The sequence below is a fragment of the Cibotium barometz genome, chromosome 32 (assembly GCF_041138505.1).
Source record: "Cibotium barometz isolate CiBa-2024 chromosome 32, ASM4113850v1, whole genome shotgun sequence".
Classification (NCBI taxonomy): Eukaryota; Viridiplantae; Streptophyta; class Polypodiopsida; order Cyatheales; family Cibotiaceae; genus Cibotium; species Cibotium barometz.
Window position 1 is genome coordinate 1,157,191 of NC_141077.1, and position 21,951 is coordinate 1,179,141.

Below are 21,951 nucleotides of genomic sequence, written 5' to 3' on the forward strand. Positions count from 1 at the left end.
TTTACTTCCACATGGTTTCTCATGTAAGTTTAAGATGGGCTAGATCTATCTTATTGTGTTCATTATAACCAGCTATGTAGAAATACTCATCCATAGCATCGATCTAGTTATTACGAACCGCTTTGGCAAGGTTAGTGCCTTAACCTCAAAAAGAGGCAGGTTGGGATTTGTGTAGTGCTTCTCAAATGCCATTATCCAATTCTTGGCACTACACTTTGAATGGAATTTCTCATGCAATTCATGGTTGTCTGTAAGTCTGTTTCTTAATAATTGAATAACAAAAACCATTCATCAAAGCTTTGAAAAATGATAATCTTAATGGAGAAGACATCTTTATTATTTAAAAATCTTATTACATCACTGGGGAAACTTGTTGAGAAAACGTGGTGCTCATGCTAGATCAAGTGTGTGGAGGAAAAGAACTCACAAAATACAAGAACAATATCTTGCTTATTAAGTTGTTTATGCATACAACTAGGCCTTGCTCAATACAAAATGCCTCCTAGCTCCACCTTTAAATAGATGAGTTAGTGGACCTTAAGTCCATTCACACTCACACCCTTCTCTTCCCCTTCTACATAACCTTAGTCCCTTAATACCCCCCTTAATACCAACTATGAAAGGATGGAATAGGTGGTATTGGACATAGGATGCCTTTATAACATTAGGCGTACAAGGTTTGGAATATAGGAATTAAAACAATTTCTTAGTAGAGGCAGAGGCTGATACAAAGTTTGCCTCTGACTCTTTGTTAGGACATTTAGAAGTGTTATGTCCTGTTTGTTTACACTTGTTACATTTCATTTTGTTGGGATATTTTATCCAACAATTATTTGCCAAATGACCCACCTTTTTGCAATGGGCACATCTTACTTTGACCACTTGATGTGACAAAGCTTGTTCGATAGTCGATGAAGTGGTTGCATTTGAAGATTCAGCTCCTCCCTTTGGTCTCTTTTCTTCATCAAGACATGATTGAATGACTCCTTCGAGGGTGGGATTAGGTATGTTCTTCAGGGTGGTGACTAAAGTGGGGTACACCTGTTTGACCGCTTTTAGCAAAACAGCCACTGCATCATCTTCATCCATTCTCGCATTCACTGATGCAAGTTGAGCCATAAGGCCCTTCAAGTGAGAGATGAAGGCTCCAATGCCATCTCCCTCTTTGAGTTCCAAGCTGAAAAATTCAATTTTAAGTGAGATCTTGAAATTCTTACCACCACGAGCTCCATAGAGCTTATTAAGCTCATCCCATTTCTCCTTTGCAGTCGGAAGCTGGTCCACATGGTGGATGAGTGCCTCATCAAGATGAAGCATGATGATGGCTTGTGCCCTCTCATCATCTTCAACATCTTCAGCCTTTGTTCGATCAATAACCTTGGTGCCGGAGATGAATGGCCAAAAGCCTTTGGACATCATCTTGTACTTGACAAGAACTTGCCAAGTGTGGAAGCCCTCTCTCGAGAACTTCTTGATTTGAGTGTTGTCCTTTGACATTGGGTATTAAAAGAGATTATGAGAGAGTAATGGGCTGATTATGAAGAAGAAAAAACCAAAAATTTATGATATTTAGGCTTAATTAGAAAGAGAGAGGCTTGTGAGAGTGCAACAACCCTAATCAAGTTGAGAATGTTGCATAAATAGGAGATTAAAATAGTAATTTTTATGGTTTAGCACTTAGGGTTTGTGCTTAATTACTAATTTTGATGGGGATTAGCTTCATTAGTGTTAAAGAACACTTTGGTTGGTGATTAAGATTACCATTAGTGTGTAGAAATCACAATTAGTGCTTAAAAGTACATTTTTAGTGTCAAATGAAACTTAACCCTGGGTTCTAAGTAATTGAAAATACCTATTTTGTCCAACTACTTTAAATTTTTGACGTCTATAGGCATGTCTAGACATCCCTCAAAAAACTAACCCTAAGTTTGATCAATTTCCAAACTTCCTAATTCACCCTTTTCTCAAAAACTATCTTGAGGGTAATTCTAAACTAGGGTTTATATTGGAAAATGTACTAGGTTAGTTTTCTCTCCCTAGAAATAAAGCTAACCTAAGGCATGATAGAATTTATCCTAAGGTTGGGATTTGAGTATCCACATCTAATTCCTAATGTTTAAGATGAATAAACAACAAAAATATTGTTCTATCTTTTTTGAGCCAAAATAGAGTGCACGACTCCTATTTTTTATGAGCCATCAACCATACACCACATGTTAGTCCGGTGGGTCGGATGCCAATCCGAAGTGCGAACCCACATAAATGCCAAGGCATGCAGAAACGAAATGCTATAAGGTGAATGGGATACGATGATGGAGTCATGAATCAATAATGAGATCCGTACTCCATGAAACATAAGAATCTCCATGAAGCACCAACATCTGCATCATAGGTTGAAAATAGCCTATCACCAAAAAGATATGTCGATGTAGATCCACTAGTAGCTGGAACACATGAAACAACAAAGTAATATGGCGATGATAAAACTCCAGTATAGCTAGGACATGTGCCCAAGATGGCACAACGCCAAGAAAATATGTCGATGGGGCATGTGGTGACAAATCATCACCATAAAACCATACTAAATAGGGTCTCAAGCATTAAGAAAGCATGGATGGTCAGATCATCCTAAACACCATCGTACCGGAATGATCCACCATAGGTACTGGACAAAGAGTATGCTCCTCCACTAGAACATCATCTAGAGCATCGCAGTGCTCAAACTCGGACGCAGCATCATAAAAGATATCATCATCATCAAGAACAACCGAGGTGATAGCATCAACACGAACAAAATAAATATGCCCCGACCTCCCGATGCACTACCAAAGCACAAGGAGGGCCTTCAAGAAGTATAATCCCCATATCATAACCACACAAGACCAAAAATGTATAATATGCCCATGCCAGTAGCATAAGAAAATCCACAAGGATAAGTCTGAACATCGAAATCTGCATACGCGAGGAACCACAATAAGCGAATCTGCATCTGGGGGACACCCACACAATCACCAAGAATGAGAATCATTATTATCACAAGGATGACCACGGCATCATGACGAAGAGAATCATCACAAGTAAGCACATCATCCATGCAAAATGCATGATCCATAAGAACACCATCAACATGATTAGTATAAAGATCAATATCATGAGAACCTGGAGAACTGTCAAATACGACCACATCAATGTGATCACCACCATCATGCATAATATAGGCTTAATGGGTTTTTTACACATCAAGAAGCTCGATGAAAGCCTTTGTTACATCACCATACACCATCTCATCATATGTTGAAGAAGCGCCGATCGATCTCCTTGCCAAGCCTTCCCACCCTCTTACCTCGTGGTACAATGAGAAGTGGAGGCTCATTATTGAGATGAAGAGATGTTTCGTAGTAGGTAGTACAAAGGCACCTTGCCTAACCTGCCTGTATGTAGATGCCATGGCAGTTGCAAAATTGATGAGAGAGAACCATATACCGTGGGTATAACTACAGCTCTTTACTGACAATATATACGAGTGAATCTAAGACCTTGAAGTTATAAGCAAAAATGCTATCCTAGATGATGATTTCGGATGCTGGTTGATATGATTTTAGAATTCTGGTTGAGAATTGATGAATTGATTTGGATTCTAATTGAAAGATGATAATTTTTGAATTCTAGTTGAAAGAAGATAAGTTGAATAAAGCCACAATGAGGATGAATGGAGAGAATCCCAATGATGATGTTAGTAACCTGGATGACAATTAAGACTTTCAGTAGATCACTATGAGATTAGTGGATCGTGTGACAGATTGTTTGCTCTTTGACTTTTGATCTAGTAGACCCAATTGAGGAATGACAAATTGAGAACCTAAATAACTGAAATTTTCGTGGGAAGTGTTCAGATATAATTACCAGTTTGATGGACCATTATTGTGTTAAGGATATGAATGAACTAGTTTCTGATAATGAGTTCTGTATGTTCTTCTTGTAGAAGGGATCCTTAATCCATTTGGGTAGCATGAAGATATAGGCTTCACGTACCATGCAATCAAGCAGTATGCGCTTTAGCAACCCTCTAGAAACAGCCAGAGTGGCATAGAGAAACCACTGCGAGACAAACCATCTAGATCGGAACACCCAGACATGGAATGATCTCAAGATTCACCTAAGGAAGAGATTCCTGGAGTTAACCCAAGGGAGCAAAACTATTGAAGAGTATCACCAAGCTTTCCTCGTCAAATACTCGCGACTGCGCTGGATGAAGAAAAGCTGATTGCTTTGCTAGGTTCATTCGGGGAATGAACGAACCCTTAGATACTCTAGTAAAGAATGCCAAGCCAGTGTTCATGGCTGATGAAGTAGTGCAGATGGCGAAGGATTTCACCAAGGCTTTTGTTGTCAATGTTCTGCCAAAGCAGCACCATCATCTTTCAAAAGATTTTTAGCTCCAGAAGGTGATTCCAACTTTCCACCTCCTAAGAGACAACAAGGTCAAACTCAGGATATGGGGAGTTCCAGAATGGAAGAAAGGTCTTTTTCCCGAAACATAGTTCCCTGGAATTCAACATCAGAAGTTCCACCCTTGAACAAAGAACTTAAATGCTTTAACTACCAAGGATATGGACATCATAGTATGGATTCCCCAACTCCTTTTGGATCAAGATTTTCAGGGCAGGGAAGTCAAGGATCAAGATTCCAGACTCCAGCTCCTTCCTTCTAGAGTAATCAGGGTCCTTTCTATCAAAATCAAGGAAACCCTAGAGGAAGACCCTCTAAGCAACCCTCAGTTTCAATGCAAAGTAATGCAAGACCTCAGCCTAAGAATTGGGGAAATCAAAGAGAGAAGTTCCCAAACGAGCCGTCCACTTCCAAGGCAGTAACGCTGGAAGTGATAGAAGAAGAAAGAGATTATCCTCCAACTCGAGATGCGGACATCTCGCGTTTTTTAAGTGGGGTAGGATGTAAAGTTCCTCCCTCCAACGTTTGAGATGTGAAGGTGTAAAAACCTCCCCTTCTTTCTCTTGTAATCATCCCCCCTCAAAAATGGAAAAAGATCTTGTTGTACCCAATTTTGGCCTAGAGAGAGAAAATGTCTTGAGAGAGGTAATTCAAAATTGAGATATTTTTTGATACAAAAATTCTCCCAAGATCTAAAATGAATTCCCATGAAACAGAAGTTCAAAATGAACTTTTCAATGTGCATAAGGAATTAATTGAATATGTGTATAAGAGACCTTAGCCTAAGGGTCCATATTTTCAGAAATTTTTGGATTAAGGTCCAAATATGGTTCCAAAGGGCCAATAGGATTAATCCAAGTGTTGGGATGACAAAAATGCAAAGAATAAAAGAAAATACCCCAAAAATGAGTAAATGCTCACATAAGATGAAGAGTTAACTAAGTACAGGGTTTATTAGTTAAAAATTAAGGTATATTAGTTAAAAAATGGGATATGTTGGTGAAATGATGTATTTTTGACACCTCAGTAAAAGGAGGGAAAACCACTTGAGGTAGGCGCCTTTTTTATCATCATTGCTTGACATTTTTAATTCAAAAAAATCTCTCTCCTAGTGCAAACTGGATAAAAAAGAGGACCAAACTGATCCAAATCTTGTCCGAATTGGGTCAAACTGAACCTGGAAGGCTCTAGTACCCATTTGGACTTGGTTAGTGGCCTCCCTCATCTATAAATAGACCATCATTCCTTTGTATTTTCATCTTTGAGCAATACCATGCTAGTATTATCTCTAAATTAGCATATTTCTATTCTCCCTCTAATTTGCCTCTTCTCTTGAGATCTTTGGAGCTTCTCTATTCTCCTTCCTCTCCTAGAAATTACCCTCCCCCTCTTGGTGGCCAAGTACTTGCTTGGGGGCTTCACTTCTAGCCAAAGAATCAAGCCAAATTCAAAGGTAAACTTAATTTAATGATTTTTTTTCAATTCTCTCAATGATTTTCTTGTTCTCAACCCCTTTAAATCTTGAGAAGCTTTCAAAGCAATGGTTTTTTCTTCAATTCAAGCTTTCCAAAGATTCATAATGTCTAATTAGATGATAATTAGACAAACTCTTTATGATAATCTCTTTATCTTAATCCAAACTCTAGGCTTGACAAGCTAGAACCTCACAAATTTTACCAAAACATTGAAAAGAAGGAAGCTGAATGAACCAAACCACCAACCTCATGATGCGGGGGGGCTAGCTAGGCGCATACTGGTGGTGGTGGTGGGTAGGCAGGCGAGTGGCATGTAAGCGCACTGTGTGTCTGCGCATATATATATATATATATATATATATGCAGGAGGTCGACACCACCCTGCCTGCTGCTCTGCGGCCCTAGAACAAGATATGAATGATCATACTAAACTACTCACTCCGCCCACCTGTGCCTATGCAAATATGGTATGCCACATAATCTCGCCATACAAAATTGCTGAGCTATGCTGTGGCCTGCTAAGCTACTGCTGGAGATAACAGTTCTCCGAGGCCCTGGGAAGGGCCGGGGAGGGGGTTTGGAAATAGTTTTCAACCAGCAATTGACGCATCTCGGGAAACCCTCACTGACTGCGTCATTGCCCCAAGCGCAAAGATGGTGTATCCCGTTCAGCCAAAGTTCTTTTATACCCAACAAGCCCCGGCCTACAGTCTGTTTTATATATGGGATGTTTGGCGCTTTGTTTTTTTTTTCGATTCCTCTAATATATAATGCTACGACCGTCTACTACTTCCTCCCGTGCTTCAAAGTAGGAGTGCCGAACAATATTGTTCCCAAAGGTTGGGGAAGTCCCCCCCCCCTTTTTTTTCCCTCTTTTTGGTTCATTTTTCTTTGGGAGAAATTCCCTCTCTTTTTTTTTTTTTGGTTTGGATAGTTGCAACGCGCATCATGTTGGGTGATTCCATAGTAAGATACTAACGGTGTTCATGTGTGCTATGCTAGATAGTTGGTATCATGGGTGATTGATTCTATCATTACATACTATCGATGCGTGCTAATGTTATTTAACACACCATGCTAGATGATTGGTATACTGATGTCGCTAGTGTTGTTCTTTTTTATCAAAACATCAGCATGTTGGGATCGATTGTTGCTGTGCTGATTTTCAACTGATTGATACAACAATTGGCGTGCTTTGATGTCTTTGATTTCCAATTGATTGATACAATTAACATGCCCGATGTCTTCAATTTTCAATGATAAATAGTGCAAGGGATGCAGATACTTTGAGGGTACCGATTGATTATTTTAGCTTTAGCCAAGCCGTTGGATTTCTAATCATGCGATGTACTTAAGTACCGAACATGGAGACACTCACGCTGAGGGACGGAGGGGAGGGAGGAAGTGCTTATTTTTCTTGTGATTCTCAAGTTTGCCTATGCTGTTTGCAAACTTATAAGAATATTTGAAGCTTTGTCAATCTTCACTTCCTCAAGTATGTTTCAGCTTGGAATTGTTTCCTTATTACGACATTAAAAAGGACAACAACATCACTCTCTCTCTCTCTCTCTCTCTCTACATGCAAGTTGATATTGGATGTTTACACAAGGGTTCTACATGGGAAATTGGATGTTCCCATCTTGCTTTACTTGGAGAGAATTGAATTGAACTGTAGAGGTATATCTCAAGACCTTGTAGGTGGAGTTTGTATGTGGGTTTAGGGATCTTAACCATTTATTGGCTTTGCCTCTTTTTAGCATTTAGTCAAAAACGAAGATAACGCATCCATTAAAACTTTTCTTCTGTCCTCTTAAATGTTAATGGGGGGTCCGAAAATGTATACAAAGACCTTAAATAGCGACTCACATATATGGAATTCTCACCCTTGCTCAAGAAGAGTGAGGTGAGATAACATGGCCTTGATTTGGACAAGTTGTGCTTAGATTCAATGCAAAGTATCTTGAATGGAAACAGCAATCTCTAACCCATGCCATCGGTTGAGACATAATAACTATAAGGAGAGGCATCACACCTTTTGATAACATCATAACCTTCCAACCACCACTAATTTTTATATAAGTTACCATAATCAATTCTTCTTTGACACAGTGCCAAACTTTATGATGTCCAGGATAAGCCAAAATATTGCTTTACAGAGGGAAGATCATGGGGTTCTTGCTCACTTGGATTTCTTTAAGGTGAGAAAAGCAAGCAAGGCTCTAAGGAATTATGCATAGATTAATATTGAGGAGAGTAAAATTATTAAGATGCTCTCACACACAGATTATTGAGGAGAGTAAGAGAATTAAGAGGCTCTCACACATGGTCTCATATCCATGATTGCAGTGGTAAAAGAATGTACAATGAGATATCGCATTCTCTCTAATGACTAGTTTGGATTCAAATGTAAGATGGAATTTTTTGCTAGTGGGGGTAATTTAGTACCTTAAGGTTAAAACAACACTCCATTGCACTCTTTGTCAGAGTACATTCATGTCAAGAACCTTCTAGCTCTCTAGCAAGGAACCATAGTGCTAGTTCTTAGACCAGTAGCACTGGATCATGGAAGTCCCTATTGTAGAGCCTTCTTGCTCTCTCTAGCATGGAACCATAGTGCTAGTGGTTAGACTACCAGCACTATGGTTATACCCCTTGTCTTGCATCATGGAAATCCCTATTAGAGAGCCTAAAGAGACTAGGAAGTGTGTCAATCCCTCTTGTTTAAGCCCTTTGTCTACTCTCTAATCAACTAAGTAGTTCTTCTAAAAGGCAAAGGTTAAGCTAGAAAGCTTGAACCACCTTCTTCTTCAAGTTTGCCTATGGTGTTTGCAAACTTATAAGAATATTTGAAGCTTTGTCAATCTTCACTTCCTCAAGTATGTTTCAGCTTGGAATTGTTTCCTTACGACATTAAAAAGGAAAACATCTCTCTCTCTCTCTCTCTCTCTCTCTCTCTCTCTCTCTCTCTCTCTCTCTCTCTCTCTCTCTCTCTCTCTCTCTGTGTGTGGATGCCGCGTTGCCTTTTGCCACCTTGGATTCACCATACATTATCATATGTAATTTCTACATATCTACACATCAGGTTTTGAGTGGGCGTGAGATTCTCCTCACAAAGTGCCGGGATAACTAGGGACAACCACCCCTAGATCACACCAAATCGAAGATACAGCTTGCAGATGGGACATGCACAACACCCTATGGACTATTGAAGGACCACCAGATTAAAGTCCTTGACATGGGATTCAAACACACATTTGTACTCATGGACTTTTGTCATGGCGGCTATGATAGCATCTTGGGAAGACCCTTCATAAGACTGACACGACTAAGTCCATGATTGGGAGACACAAATCATGTCTACCTCCACAAAGGAGATCGAATGCTCAAAGTAAATTTACATACATGGAAGACACATTCCATGATGAGAGGTCCCTTTGCCAAAGATTTTGTGACCACAGCCAAGACTAATGATCTCCCTATTTGCAAATCTTGTCATTAGATCCTTGATGACGCATGGAACCATCCGTAGCCAATTCTGTCAATGATGACGAAGCCGACCAATGACTGGATTAAAATCCTAACTACACTTGATGCACTCCCGAATTGCAAACTTGGAATGCAATTTGTGGTGTCAACAACCAGCCAGTACCTTCATGACCCCTACTAGGCCTTTGCCTTGCTCAACACCTTGAGTGTAAGTGTAGCTCCCCAACACGAAATGGCAACCCTTCGGGTATGGTTTGATTTCCCCTTTAGCAAAAATATGCAAAGAAAGCACACCTTGCCTACTGCTCTCTCCCATAACTAGCCACAATCTTTTACCATGGGAAACATGGGTCTCCCTAAGAAAGTTATCTCTTCCACTTCTCATGCTAGAATTCAACTACCTAGTGGACACTGAATACAAAGACTTGGGTCTTTTACGCAAATGGTACATACTGTCTCTAACCCATTGGCCAGTAAGTTTTACGTGGTCCCACAGGTGTGACCAAAGGAGAAGTCATCCTTGGAGGGATCTGGGTCAAGAACGCTACATGTACAATCAACTCAGCTGACAACACAGCTACCCTCAAGTTTCCCAAGGGCAAAGTAATGATGATCCTCTGGTATGGAGAGTGCACCGTATCCGTCCTAGCACCGACTTCTTCAACAAAGGGTCCAAAAACCGGTATGTCTTCCACCGCCCCCGAACTACCACCAGAACTAAACCCACCAAAAATATAGATTGGACTCCAAACTAAGAATGGTCTACAATGGTGGCAAGCCCATATATATCCTATGGTCCACACCAATCTCATATTGTTGGAGGCATGGAAAACTCTTGGAAAACTCACACTTACACAAAGCTAATACGCCGGAATCGCCTCTAGCTACCCAAGAACACCGCTTGTGCTCATCCACGACAAATTTCCCCAAAGAGCTACGACAAAAGGTCCAATGCCCAAAGGTTAGGCAACCCTAAGCACAACGAAGCCAACAATAATGATGGATGCCTACCAACGTGCTCAAAGCTCAAGGCTTCCATGAAGGCAACACACACATGTGGCTCCCAAAGCCACAATCAAAAGCTTTTCCTCGGTGCATCAGCAACCTACACATTGTTCAAAGCCTTGTGGAGAAAAGTTATACAAGAGGATGAGATATGTCGGGCGTATACCCCATAATTATAAATTATACAAAGAGATAAAGCAATGTAGAACACATGTAGTGATTAGGTCTACACAGTTCTACTAGAGTTAGATATCGAATGGATAGGTTGAGATATGATGGGAATATATAGTCTATCATTAGGTCTAATAGAGGCAAATATCTAGTGGATAGCTTGAGATATGACAAGTATATAACCCACGTGTTTTTAGGAGGCACTTACACATAAGCATTAGGGAAGATGCCATGGATAAAGAGATGGCTACATTAGATGCTAATGAGACATGGGATTTGCTTCCTTTGCCCCATTTTTTTAGGAGGCACTTGGATATAAACATTGGGAAGATGCCATGGTGAAGAGATGATTATTGTATTAGATGCCTAAGAAAAACAAGGCAATTAGATGTAAGTGGGTCTACAAAGTGAAGCACAACATAGATGATTAAATTAGCATATATAAGGTAAGATTTTTTAACCAAAAAATATGCATAGACTTATGGAATTGACTATGAGGAGACATTTAGCCCGGTTGATATATTGGCAATTATGAGAAATGACTGCACCTAAGGGATGGTGTTTCATCAAATGGATATAAAGAAAGAACTTTTACATGGTGACTTACAGGAAGAAGTTTACATGGTGTAACTGCCACAAGGATATGAGGATCCTACATACCTTGATTTTGTTTGCAGGTTGCACAAAGCCTTATATAGCATGAAGCAGGCACCTAGAGAACATTCTGATAAGATACGGAAGTATTTTTTCACTATTGAATATTAGATATCCAATTCTAATTTCTCACTTTATATGAGAAATACAAGGGGATTGTGCTATTGTCATCTATGTTAAATTTCAGATATCCAATGCTAATTTCACACTTTACCTGAGAAATAATGGGGGATTGTGCTATAGTCATCTACGTTGATGACTTGATTTGTCACAGGTGTCTTCAATGTCTCATAGGTGATAATGATGACAAAATTCATGAGGTGAAGATTCTTCTTGAGGAGATGATGACATTCATGAGGTGACGATGCTTCTTAAGAATAAGTTTGAAATGAAATATTTGGGTGACCTACGATATTTCTTGGGTATAGAGATAATTAGACCACATGATGGGATTTGGCTTTTTACAAAGGTAGTATGCTTTGGACATATTATCTAAGTATGGGACAACATGGTCTAAGCTAATCTCAATGCCATTGGAAAGTAGATATAGGTGATCTCTTAGAGGATCCTACTCAATTGGCTATGCTCTATTAACTCAATTTTATGATCCACTTTTCATGTTGGGGGTATCTCTATTAACTATTGAGGGAATATATATGTATATTAGCTTAGCCATTGGAATTTTAATCCTTGCCAGTAGGGTTAATCTTGACAATGTAAATTGCCTACCCTATTAGTAACCTGGATGCCTTCACAAGAAGATCCATAAAAGAGATAGTTCCCTCATGGCAATAGATATCTACTTGATTTCGAGTAAGGAGATAGTTTCCTCATGGTAGTGAATATCTATTTTATGTAAGCCACTTCATTTTGGGAATCCTGTCATAAAGACCTAAGTGTAAAACTTTGAATCTACACTTGGTGAAGTTTCCATCCAGAGAGAATTGAATGTTATCAATATCATGGCGTGAAAAAAGTATCTTTCCACTAGTCAGCTCAACTTGCATTGTTTACCACATCTTTTATCCAACTCTAACTTATGCAAGCAACCAAGCGAAATGAAATCATGTGTGTCAACTTTGAATCTACACTTGGTGAAGTTTCCATCTAGAGAGAATTGAATGTTATCAATATCGTGGCGTGAAAAAAGTATCTTTCCACTAGTCAGCTCAACTTGCGTACAATGAGGAGTGGAGGCTCATTATTGAGATGAAGAGATGTTTCGTAGTAGGTAAGTACAAAGGCACCTTGCCGAACCTACCTGTATGTAGATGCCATGGCCGTTGCAAAATTGATGAGAGAGAACCCATTTCTGCCATCTCCAGTAGCTTGGCAGGCCACAACATAGCTCACCAATTTTGTATGGCAAGATTATGCGGCATACCATATTTGCACAGGCACAGGTGGGCGGAGTGAGTAGTTTAGTATGATCATTCATATCTTTTTCTAGGGCCACAGCAGGCAGGGTGGTGTCGACCTCCTGCACACACACACACACACACACACACACACACACACACACATATATATATATGCAGACACACAGTGCGCTTACGTGCCACTTGCCTACCCACCACCACCACCACCACCACCAATATGCGCCTAGCTAGCCCCCCGGCATCGTGAGGTTGGTGGTTTGGTTCGTTTGGCTTCCTTCTTTTCAATGTTTTGGCAAAATTTGTGAGGTCCGCTAGATGGCGGACCTGCCAAAAATTCTCCGAGGCCCTGGGAAGGGCCGCGGAGGGGGTTTGGAAATAGTTTTCAACCAGCAATTGACGCGTCTCAGGAAACCCTCACTAACTGCGTCATTGCCCCAAGCGCAAAGATGGCGTATCCCGTTCAGCCAAAGTTCTTTTATATCCAACAAGCCCTGGCCTACACTTTGTTTTGTATATGAGATGTTTGGGGCTAGCAAAAATCATACCAGATGAATCCGCTCATTGCTGTGGATTTCATCTATGAAATTGAACATACGGATTGGTTGTCACCAATCGTGATAGTGCCTAAAAAGAATGGAAAACTTCGGGTATGCGTTGATCTTAAAAAGGTTAATGCAGCCACTAGGAAGGATCATTACCCATTATCTTATACATAACACATTCTGGAAAGAGTGGATGGGAGAGAAGCATACAACTTCTTGGATGGTTTCTCCGGGTACAATCAGGTTTCCATAGCACCAGAGGATCAACACAAAAGACAACTTTCAACACAATGTGGGGGACATATACATACAAAGTTATGCCGTTCGGCCTCACAAATGCCCCAACAACCTTTCAACGATTGATGTGCACAGCTTTCAAGGACTACTTACAAAAGTGGTTAGAAGTATTCATTGACGATCTATGTGCACACTCCCAATGGGTAGACCATTTGACTTGCTTAAGGAAAGTGTTCGAGCGATGTCGATTATATCGTATTTCGCTGAACCCCTTGAAGTGTCAATTTTGGGTCAAGCATGGTGTGATTTTGGGACATATTGTCTCAAAGAATGGCATATCCCCACACTAAAGATACTAAAATCAAAGTAATATTGGAGCTGCCACCACCTACCAATTACAAAGGAGTGCAAAGGTTTATGGGTCACGTGGGGTATTATCGATGCTTCATAATTTTTTATGCTGAGATAGCCAGACCTTTATACAAGATTCTCATTATCTTTGAGTGGACTCAGGAGTGTCAAGAAGCATATGATCATCTAAAGCAAGCATTGGCTAGCGCACCAATTCTACGACCCCCCAATTAGGATCTCGTATTTCACGTGCATATTGATGCATCAAATTTTACAATTGGTTGCGTGTTAGCTTAGCCTGGTGAGTTTAGATTGGACTATTCAGTTTGCTTTGCTAGTCGTTAGTTAAACGATGCAGAGGTGAATTACACCACCACAGAGAGAGAAGGATTGGCCATGGTTTACAATGTCAAGAAGTACCGACATTACCTCTTGGCCAACAAGTTTATATTTTTCATGGACCAGCAAGCCTTACTATACCTACTAGTGAATAAACCGTGCACCATGGGAGAATCACACGATGGTTGTTATTGTTGTTGGAATTCGACTTCACAGTCATGGTGAGAAAGGGAACACATCATGTGTTAGCCGATCACATGTCAAGAATTCTAAATGGGGAACCAACAATTGGTGTTGATGCCTGATGATCTTCCTGATGCTTGTTTATTTAAGTTAGGACATGGTATCCAAATGGAGTGAAGAAATCTCGGAGTATCTAGCTTATGGGTTTCCGCAGGAAATACCTTTGAACAAAGACAAAATGTGGCAGTTTATCAAGCTTGCTGCACCTTATCATCTGATTGCAAGAGAGCTTTATAAGCTAGGAAAAGATAACGTACTCAGAAGATGCGTTAGAGAGGATGAGTTCGTCACCATATTGGAAGAAGCTCATTCAAGGATAGCTGGCGGGCATTTTGTTGGAGAAATCACAGCTAAAAAAGTTCTTCAAGAAGGACTATGGTGGCCTATGTTATTCGGAGATGCCATAGAATTTGTTAAATAATGCGAAGAATGTCAACGTTTCGCTATCCCACAACAACGGGACAAGATGTCGCTAACCCCCACCATTGTAAAAGACAACCATTTGAGAAATGGGGGATAGATTTTGTGGGACCTATTAGTCTAGTGGCACATCCGATATGTGATCGTAGCCACTGACTATTTCACAAAATGGGCAGAAGCTAGAGCCGCTAAGAGAGCTGATGCACGAACAACAGCAAGATTTCTATATGAGCAAATCATCTCAAGGTTTGGATGTCCGTTAGAATTAGTCAGTGTCGCGGCTCACACTTTATCAATAAGGTGATTGATCATTTACTTACAGGGTTCCTAGTAATCCATCAAAAATCATCACCTTATTACCCACTGGCCAATGGTCAAGCAGAGAGTAAAAACAAGATTTTGTGTACTATTCTGACAAAAACATTGGTGGAAGCAAATCGAACACACTGGGAGCATAAACTAACAACAGCCCTTTGGGCCTATCGCACATCATATAAGGTAGCGACGGGATATACTCCCTTTCGTCTAGCTTATGGGGTTGAAGCAGTTATGCCCATGGAATACCTAGTCCCAAGCTTAAGGATTGATATACAAGAGCGTCTAACGGAGAATGCTTTAGCCAAAAGACTAATTGACTTGGAAAAGTTGGATGAGACCAGGTTGATATAGCATCATATGGGCTCATGGTTGATATAGCATCATATGGGCTCATGGTTGAAAAACTATTCAGGAAACGTTGGTTTGACAAAACCCTCAAGCAAAAAGAACTGGAAACGGGGGATCTTGTCCTTATGTATGGTGTCAGTAGCACTAGGAAAAAGAAACTTAAATACTGAGGTATGGGAGTGTTTCGAGTGTCGAAAATCACACCTCAGGGATCTATCCGAATTGAAACAATTGATGGCATCCAAATGGAGGGTTATGTCAATGGAAGTAAACTAAAAAAGTATTTTGGACCACTGACCCAAGAGATGCTCTTGCAAGAACATCTCTTAAAACAACAAAAACAACTTGCAAAAGAAAAAATCCAACAAGCACAAGAAGAGGCTAAGGCTACGGAGGCCAAGGCTAGACAATTAATGCACAAAAGACTGATACATGTCAATATGGCATTTGTGACCCTTTTGGATGAAGGGGAACTGAATGTTGAGGCAGCACATCTCAAGGTGGGATTGACCGTAGCTAAGAGCCATGCAACAAGTATTGCAGTAATCGATATAGGGTCAAGTCATAACTTGATCTCCTATGAGACTTGGGTAGCATTAGACAAACCACATGAAGGTCATGTCCATACCCTTATGGAACTTGACAAATGAAGGGAAGCACGTCATATTTGTAAACAAACAACAAGTACAAAGATAACACATCAAGAAACAACACCAACACCCGCTCCAAGAAGCTCGCCCTCACAATATCCAACATCTAAGAGTATGCAGAAGTGGGTGCCTAAGAACCTACTTAAGGGTTAGCCAATCAAGCAGGACTTTCACCCTTGTTTCAAAATCATCTGTAATATTGCAAGCTCTTTTAAAATCCTATGTGGTACAATGTCTAAATGCAAAATATAATTAACCTACTTGTAGATTTGTACATGTCAACAAGTTGGATTTAAGTGATGATGCCTTGCTTTGCATTCATATTTACTCCATTACTAAGGATTATAATCCCTTAGATTTAGACACACCAAACATTAAGGGAGAAGTTGGTCGAAAAAAAATTGGGAATAAATTGTTTTAAGAATTTCTTTTTTTTGGGGAAGTAGATATTTACAATATTAACACCGAAAGATCATTACAAGCCAGTTCAAAAGGGCCATGGGCCAAAGCCTAGACTAGGTTTTATACATTGCAGTTCAGCATATTACATAACATATTCCACATGTCCTCTTCCCAGACAAAGGAAAGAACCATGATACCCCAATTGCATACAGGCTATTAGCAAGATGTTTAAGCACGATCGCAATTTCAAGCACAAATGTTTCTGGCCCAATCTAGTCACACTTGTATGTTTGATTTGAAATGATACATTTATTTTCCCCGACTCCTAAAAATTTGTGACCCTCTTTCTTTTCATAAAACCCATCTATGGATATTAGGGGTTCTCTCTCCAAGACCATTAGACTACAAGACAACTTACTTCATTATTGAGCTCACAAGAAGATTCATGAGACAACTTCCAACACACCCATAGGTTGAAAAGGTAGCCCATACAATGCCTTAATTATATGTAAAGTTTCTCTTACTTGCTTTTAGGACAAAGAAAGATGAAAGGAATGGCTTGATATAATCCCCAAAAGGTAGTTATGAAAAGCATAGCTACTAGATATTGTTGCCAATTTTTCTATACCCAGCTCAATGGGAGACTATTAAAGCTATTGAATTCTATACATCCATTGCAATACTTAATAACTTTGTATATTAACCAATAGGGCATTCATAAACCCCCCTTAGGTACTACAAATCCATACCTTATCTCGACCTTTCACCCTTGTTTCAAAATCATCTGTAATATTGCAAGCTCTATTAAAATCCTATGTGGTACAATGTCTAAATGCAAAATATAATTAACCCACCTGTGATGATTCGGTAGATTTGAACATGTCAACGAGAGATTTAAGTGATGATGCCTTCTTTGCATTCATATTTACTCCATTACTAAGGATTATAATCCCTTAGATTTAGACACACCAAACATTAAGGGAGAAGTTGGTCGAAAAAAATTGGGAATAAATTGTTTTAAGAATTTCTTTTTTTGGGAAGTAGATATTTATAATATTAACACCGAAAGATCATTACAAGCCAGTTCAAAAGGGCCATGGGCCAAAGCCCAGACTAGGTATTATACATTGCAGTTCAGCATATTACATAACATATTCCACCTGTCCTCTTCCCAGACAAAGGAAAGAACCATGATACCCCAATTGCATAAACGCTATTAGCAAGATGTTTGAGCAATGATCGCAATTTCAAACACAAATGTTTCTGGCCCAATCTAGTCACACTTGTATGTTTGATTTGAAATAAAACATTTATTTTCCCCGACTCCTAAAAATTTGTGACCCTCTTTCTTTTCATAAGACCCATCTATGGATATTAGGGGTTATCTCTCCAAGACCATTAGACTACAAGACAACTTACTTGATTATTGCGCTTACAGGGAGATTCATGACAGCTTCCAACACACCCATAGGTTAAAAAGGTAGCTCATACAATGCCATAATTATATGTAAAGTTTCTCTTACTTGCTTTTAGGACAAAGAAAGATGAAAAGAATGGCTTTATATAATCCCCAAAAGGTAGTTATGAAAAGCATAGCTACTAGATATCGTTGCCAAATTCTCTATAACCAGTTCAATGTGAGACTATTAATGCTATTGAATTCTATACATCCATTGCAATATATAATAACTCTGTATGATCACCCAATAGGGCATTCATAAACCCCCCATAGGTACTACAAATCTAAACCATATCTTGACCTTTCACCCTTGTTTCAAAATCATCTGTAATATTGCAAGCTCTTTTAAAATCCTATGTGGTACAATGTCTAAATGCAAAATTTAATCAACCCACCTGTGACGATTTGGTAGATTTGTGCATGTCAACGAGTTAGATTTAAGTGATGATGCCTTGCTTTGCATTCATATTTACTCCATTACTAAGGATTATAATCCCTTAGATTTAGACACACCAAACATTAAGGGAGAAGTTGGTTGAAAAAAATTTGGGAATAAATTGTTTTAAGAATTTCTTTTTTTTTGGGAAGTAGATATTTATAATATTAACACCGAAAGATCATTACAAGCCAGTTCAAAAGGGCCATGGGCCAAAGCCCAGACTAGGTTTTATACATTGCAGTTTAGCATATTACATAACATATTCCACCTGTCCTCTTCCCAGACAAAGGAAAGAACCATGATACCCCAATTGCATAAACGCTATTAGCAAGATGTTTGAGCAATGATCGCAATTTCAAACACAAATGTTTCTGGCCCAATCTAGTCACACTTGTATGTTTGATTTGAAATAAAACATTTATTTTCCCCGACTCCTAAAAATTTGTGACCCTCTTTCTTTTCATAAGACCCATCTATGGATATTAGGGGTTATCTCTCCAAGACCATTAGACTACAAGACAACTTACTTGATTATTGAGCTCACAAGAAGATTCACGACAGCTTCCAACACACCCATAGGTTGAAAAGGTAGCCCATACAATGCCATAATTATATGTAAAGTTTCTCTTACTTGCTTTTAGGACAAAGAAAGATGAAAGGAATGGCTTGATATAATCCCCAAAAGGTAGTTATGAAAAGCATAGCTACTAGATATTGTTGCCAAATTTTCTATACCCAGTTCAATGTGAGACTATTAATTCTATTGAATTCTATACATCCATTAAAATATTTAATAACTCTGTATATCACCCAATAGGGCATTCATAAACCCCCCTTAGGTACTACAAATCCAGACGTTATCTTGACCTTTCACCCTTGTTTCAAATTCATCTGTAATATTGCAAGCTCTTTTAAAATCCTATGTGGTACAATGTCTAAATGCAAAATATAATTAACCTACTTGTAGATTTGTACATGTCAACAAGTTGGATTTAAGGGATGATGCCTTGCTTTGCATTCATATTTACTCCATTACTAAGGATTATAATCCCTTAGATTTAGACATACCAAACATTAAGGGAGAAGTTGGTCGAAAAAAAATTGGGAATAAATTGTTTTAAGAATTTCTTTTTTTTTTGGGAAGTAGATATTTATAATATTAACAACGAAAGATCATTACAAGCCAGTTCAAAAGGGCCATGGGCCAAAGCCTAGACTAGGTTTTATACATTGCAGTTCAGCATATTACATAACATATTCCATGTAAGATTCCTCTCCAGCCTCACAAAATGTCCAGCATATTCCCCTGTAATCAATCCCTCTTCAGAAATATAAAGACCCTGTTTCTAACTGTTTTAACCTAGAGAGAGAAAATACTCTAGAGAGAGAATATTCAGATTTTGAATATTTTTGGATAGAAAAATATCTCATATAATTAAGATGAATTTCCATGAAATAGAAATTCAAAAAGAATTTTCAATTGTGCAATTGGAATTAATTGGAAATAGATATAAAGAACCTTAGTCTAAGGGTTTAGATTTTCAGAAATCTTTAGACTATGGTCCAATTAAGGTTCCTATGGGCCAATAGCATCAATCCATGTGTAGGGAGGAGATAAATCCAATTTGTAAAAAAGAAGATACCCAAAAATGAGTAAATGCTCACATAAGGTGAAGAGTTGAAACTGTACAAGGTTTATTAGTAAAAAACTATGAGTAATATTAAAAATATGAGATATTTTGGGTATAATGATTCCATTTTGACACATATGTAAGGAAGGGGAGTTCTTTAAAGAAGGTGCATATTTCACATAAGGTGAAGAGTTGAAAATGTACAAGGTTTATTAGTAAAAAACTATGAGCAATATTAAAAATATGAGATATTTTGGGTATAATGATTCCATTTTGACACCTAGGTAAGGAAGGTGAGTCCCTTCAATGCTCACATAAGATAAAGAGTTAAAAATGTACAAGGTTTATTAGTAAAAAACTATGAGTAATATAAAAATATGAGATATTTTGAGTGTAAGGATTCCATTTTTGACACATCAGTAAGGAAAAGGAGGGCCTTCAATAAGGCGCCTAAAACACATGCTTAAATGAGTTTTAAACTCATAAAAATTGAGATATTTCATCTCTCCTCTCTCCTCATTCAAGTCTAGTTCCAAAAAGTTAGCTTAACTGACCTAAAAATGGTCAAAAAGTGACCAAACTGACTTGGAAAATTCTAGAATCAGTTTGTTTGGTTAGGAGCTCAATTTTTCCTATAAATAGAAGCCTCCCCTTGTTGAAAATATATAGTGTCTTATGCATTGTTACTCTACTCCACCTAAGCCAAGAACTGTGAATTCTTTAATAATTCACTAGTTTTTGACACTTCCCTCTTCTTTAATACCCATTGGTGGCTCCATCAACATACTAAACCAATTGATTGGTTGGGGGCCTCTACCGTGAATAAAGAATCAAGAAAATTATAAGGTAAATGGTGAATTTTGAATTTTCTATAATTTCTCAATGCTTCCCTCTTCTCAACCCCTCTCAAGCTTGAGAAGCTTAATTGAAATGGTTTTTCTTAAATGTTAATGAAGGTAATTAATGAATGATAGTAAAGAATTACATAAATTTCCATTTATGCTTAATTCTAATGGTTTTTATGAAATTTCTCTCTCTCACTCAAGAGATGGTCATACTCATGACCCTTCTCTATCCAAATGAAGCTTTTCATAAAGCTTTTCCTTAATCCAAGATTAATCTATACTTGAGAACAAATTAATGGTTATTTTTATCTATGCTTTTAGTTTATATATTCCATGATTATTTTTGATTCAATCCATTAAGAGTTAATGATCCAATTAGGGATCATTCTAATCATTCCCTTAAAGATAAGCCTTATTTTTAAAAAAATAATTGAGATTTATCAGCCATAGTAGCGGAGCTATGGTAAAATTTTATAAAAATTTACACATAAAATAATTTCATTCAAAGCATGAAAAGAGGACTTCCTACCATATTCTAGGAATTATCATCCTAGATTAATTGAAAGAAATTCATTAGAATCATGAGAAAATTGAATTTTTTATATTATACATAAAGGATAAATTTTTATATCAAAAGTATTACTTTTATCATTTTATTTTATGCATAGAAGTATGCATAATGGATAAATTTTTATATCAAAAGTATTACTTTTATCATTTTTATTTTATGCATAGAAGTATGCATAATGGATAAATTTTTATATCAAAAGTATTACTTTTATCATTTTTATTTTATGCATAGAAGTATACATAATGGATAAATTTTTATATCAAAAGTGTTACTTTTATCATTTTTATTTTCATGCATAGAAGTATGCATAATGGATAAAATTTTATATCAAAAGTGTTACTTTTAGCATAATTAAATTTCATGCATAGAGGTATGCATAAAAGATAAATATTTTATTATAAAAGTGTTACTTTTAACATAATTGAATTTCATGCACAGAGGTATGCATAAAAGATAAATATTTTATTATAAAAGTGTTACTTTTAACATAATTGAATTTCATGCACAGAGGTATGCATAAAAGATAAATATTTTATT

The 21,951-nt window shown here is 38.0% G+C and overlaps 1 non-coding gene and 1 pseudogene across 1 annotated transcript; both read right to left on the bottom strand.

Moving 5' to 3' along the window:
- Nucleotides 1–6,444: 6,444 nt before the first annotated feature.
- On the bottom strand, nucleotides 6,445–6,580 carry LOC147619717 (U4 spliceosomal RNA). Its single transcript, XR_015261809.1, has one exon. It is a non-coding gene; the product is annotated as a U4 spliceosomal RNA (small nuclear RNA).
- Nucleotides 6,581–12,925: 6,345 nt separating this feature from the next.
- On the bottom strand, nucleotides 12,926–13,067 carry LOC147619718 (U4 spliceosomal RNA; annotated as a pseudogene).
- Nucleotides 13,068–21,951: the final 8,884 nt, after the last annotated feature.